Genomic DNA, 4,519 nt, shown 5'->3' on the forward strand with positions numbered 1-4,519 from the left:
ATTTAGAAAATACAAGAAAAGAAAGAAGTGATGTGACGACAGGTGGTATCTTGGACAAGGTTCTTATTATTCTCATTTTTGGGAGAAAACAATCAATAAAAATTTGTGTTCATCTTGTCATCTCTTTAATCCCTACTTTTATGATTTACTGTCTCCAAACAGCTAAAATTCAAGTTCTCATTTTCCTTTCTCCAAGCTGAGTTTCTAAGAACGTTTTGAGGAAGTACCAAAGGTATATGTCAAAGGGTAGGACAACACATTTTTATCATTTTACACTCCCTTTCCTCTGACCCTGTAAGAAATGAGTTACATCTTAGAAAAACATTGAAAATTTGTGTACTTTCTTTATACATCTGATAGAAATCTTGAGAAGAAACATAGCAAATTTTGAAGTTGGATGTAACAAGATTCCCTCGCTTGAGGAACTAATGATGGGGGGGCAGGGAGGAATAAACAATTAGCTATGAAATGAGACAATAAAAGAAGTGCTAAGGGCAGGAGTAATACAAGTCCTTTGGAAGGCCAGAAAAAAGGATAGGCTAGTCTCAGGGCAGGAGGTGGAGAGGACTTTTGGGAAGGCTTCACAGAATAGGGCAGCTGAGTGGGTTTTTAAAGAATGATATGATAATGACAACAATTAACATGTGGTAGTTAGCTGCACTTCAGTGCTGCTCGGTGGTGGTCTGAGGCTGGAACGGGAGATGATTTTGGAAAGGTAATTTGAATCCAGGTTATGTGAAGTCTTCAGTTACACCCAGGAAAACCAGCAGTAGATACGCAAACCTCAGCATGTCCTGACTGGCAAAAAAAAAGACCAGACAAAAATCACTCTTCTCACCCTATATTCCTCTTTCTTCTCAACCTAGTATTTTCATGATCTCTCAGCCATCTCCTACCCATACCTTTCCAGTGAGTTTAGCTGCCCTTCAAAAATCCCATTTTCACTAGTAACAATCAGAACAAATACACACTACTGCAACTGTATCAACCCCACTCTTTTACAGAAGAGTAGGGAAAGGTGTTTTGGGTTTCTGTGGTGGCTGTTGGTGGTGGCATCAGCATTTCTTAGGGGAGATTTCAGTTACTTCTTAGAAAAAATATTACTTTTTAAACCCCAAACTGCCTCAGGCTCCTGGTCTTCCAAAATTCCCATTTATATTCCATCTTCAGTCAGTACTTCAGTCAGTGGGTACTTCCCCCAAGACTCCCAAGGCAGCGCACAAACACACACACACACACACACACACACACACACACACACCTCTTTCCGGTGGTAAGAGTGCACTTTCTCGGCCAAAGTCAGCTGTTCAAATCCATCAGGTGGAGAGAGGATTCATTAACATGTCAATGACTGCTATCTCTTATCTAAACCCTTCCTGCTGAACAACGGAAAAGTCAACTTAAACCCAATAATTCTCTGATAGAGCCTTCTCCAGATCATTTATAAAGATGCTAAGAAAGGCAGATTCTACCACTAAGTCTTAAGAGATCAACTCTTCACACTTCTTATTTATCTCCTCCATCTGCATTCTATCTCCAGGCCAACTTTCAGTTTTGGACAACTCCCACCCATTTCCTTGTCTTATTTCCCATAGCGAATTGTTAGGAAAAACTATGTCAGCATTTTCAGCTTCAAAGAATTCCAATAAGGCATACTTTCATATTGCAAACCACCACCCACATATTGGTTTTCCATTTGGCAATCCTAAAACTTATAGAATCCACTAGCTCAGTTTCACTAGCATAAAGTGAAAGTTAAGGCAAATTACTTCTCTGGGAGTCAATATTCTTACGTGTAAAAAAGTCCACACCACAGGCCACTTACATGGCTAATGAACAATTATGAGGGACCCTAGCACACCAGCCTGCAGGTTCATGATCACTGCTGTTCTGCTCCAGCCCAGCTTGCTGGCACCTCCTCTTTGGTTTACCACTGACTCTGCGACTAGCTTCTGAGTGAGTGTCCACATCTAGCGCAAATTTACGAAGTCTGACCCACAGCAGTTCAATTTTATCTGCCAATATCTTGAGTTCTCTGGTGTTTTATTATTTTTTTTCTTTTCTGCCCTAAAGCCTTACATTAATGAAGCAGGATAGTCTATGAGTACTTGCATGTGTTTTGTCAAGTGCAACTTGCAGCATTTTAGATGTGAATCTCTTTTTGATGTAGTAACTCACACATATCCATTTCAGGGGATCATATATTCATTCCATCAACAAATACTCTTGAGCATCTACTCTGCGCCACATACTTCTAAGATACAGAGTTGAATAAAACTGTCTTAAAGTACCTGCTCTCAGGGGAGTTACATTTTTAGCAAATGGAGTATGTGTGTTGGGGGCTGGGGGCTATTTTAGATAAGATGGTTAAGGAAAGCTTCTTGGTGAGGTTAACATTTGAACAGAGTGAAAAATGCAATGAGCAAGTAGGTTCTGCTGATATCTGTGGGTGTGTATGTGGGGGTAGGGGGTGGGTCAAGTAAGTGCAAAGGTCCTGAGGTAGGAGTCCCACAAGAGCAAAGAGCCAGTGTAACTGAATCAGATTGACTGAAGGCAGAGTGTAGCAGAAGTTACAGAGGTAGGGAGGGGCAATATCAAGAATGACCTTCTTGACCAGGATAACGACTTTGGATTTCATTCTGAATGACATGGAAAGCCGCTAGACAGAATTCTATTTCAAAATGCGTCTTTCTGGTGTTTAAAAAACAATGTGAAAAGTTAACTCAGTCTGTACACTACTTTATTTTGACTCTGGAGCATACTTTTAATTGTATGATAATTAGCTGCTGCAGAGACCGCAAACATCTGTACAGGACCAGATAGTAAATATTTTCAACATTTCGGTCTATGCAGTTTTTGTTGCAACTACTCAACCTTGCCATTGTAGTGCATAAGCAGCTTTGGCCAAAAGAATATGACTGTGTTCCAATAAAACTTTATTAATGAACACTGAAATTTGAATTTCTTGTAATTTTTCTTTCATAAAATATTGGATTGGCCAAAAAGTTCCTTCGGTTTTCAAGTTAAAAAAAAAAGACTCAATTTTCACCAACAACTTTATTGAACAACATATTCACCGTTTTGTTCCACTACCTTCTGCCATTTTTCAGGCAGCTGCATAATTCCATCTTCCCCAAACTTTTAAACTTTTTGAGCAAAGAACTCTTCCAGGTGCCTTTTACAGTCTTCCAAGGAATTGAAATTTTTTCCATTAAGAGAATTTCGTAAAGACCAAAGTAAATGGAAATCCAAAGGTGCAACATCTGGTGAATATGGCAGATGAACTTTCCAGCCAAGCTGTAAGTTTTTGCCTGGTCATCAAAGAAACACACGGTCTTGCAGTATCCTGATGAAAGATTATGCGTTTTCTGTTGACTAATATTGGACGCTTTTCATCGAGTGCTGTTTTCAGTTGGTGTAATTGGGAGCAGTACTTGTTGGAATTAATCTTTTGGTTTTCCAGACGGAGCTCATAATAGAGGACTCCCTTCCAATCCCGCCATATACACAACATCACCTTCTTTGGATGAAGACCGGCCTTTGGCGTGGTTGGTGGTGGTTCATTTCGCTTGTCCCACGATCTCTTCCCTCCCATATTATTGTACAGTATCCATTTATTATCGCCCGTCACAATTTGTTTTAAAAACGGAACATTTTCATTACGTTTAATTTAAGTAGAGAATCGCATGCAGAAATACAGTCAAGAAGGTCTTTTTCGCTTTACTTATGTGGAACCCAGACATCAAAGCGATTAACATAACCAAGCTGGTGCAAATGATTTTCAATGCTTGATTTGGATATTTTGAGTATGTTGGCTATCTCCTGCGTGGTATAACTTTGATTGTTCTCAGTTAATGTCTCAATTTGATCGCTATCAACTTCAACTGGTCTACCCGACCACAGAGCATCATCCAGCGAGAAATCTCCAACATGAAACTTCGCAAACCACTTTTGACACGTTCGATCAGTCACAGCACCTTCTCCATACACTGCACGAATCTTTTTTGTGTTTCAGTTGCGTTTTTACCTTTCTTGAAATAATAAAGCATAATATGTCGAAAATGTTGCTGTTTTCTTCCATCTTCAATGTTAAAATGACTACACAAAAATTCACCAGTTTTGGTAAGTTTTTTTAAAAATGCACGCTGATATGGCACAATACAATATAACAAAATTGTTTCGAATGAAGCTAAAGACAGCTAAGTGCTATTAGAGCCATCTTACGGAAAAACAATGAATGAACTTTTTGACCAGCTCAGTATTATTTTTCTTCTGATTTTTTTCAACAATTTAAAAATGTAAAAATTTTACAAAACCATTCTTAGCTCATGGGCCATACGAAACATGCGTTGGGCCTGATTTGGCTCATTGGTTATAGTTTGCCAACCTCTATCTAAACCATAACTACTACAAAGTTGGGTTTTTATTTCTAAGCTACTGAAAGAGGAAATGAGAACTTGTGGCAGAAGGAAAAAAATTAATCCCATTTTGAAATCTCTCAAGTAATGCATTCATTTAT

Source organism: Monodon monoceros, unplaced genomic scaffold (assembly GCF_005190385.1).
Source record: "Monodon monoceros isolate NGI ecotype Baffin Bay Population unplaced genomic scaffold, NGI_Narwhal_1 Super_Scaffold_12, whole genome shotgun sequence".
NCBI lineage: Eukaryota > Metazoa > Chordata > Mammalia > Artiodactyla > Monodontidae > Monodon > Monodon monoceros.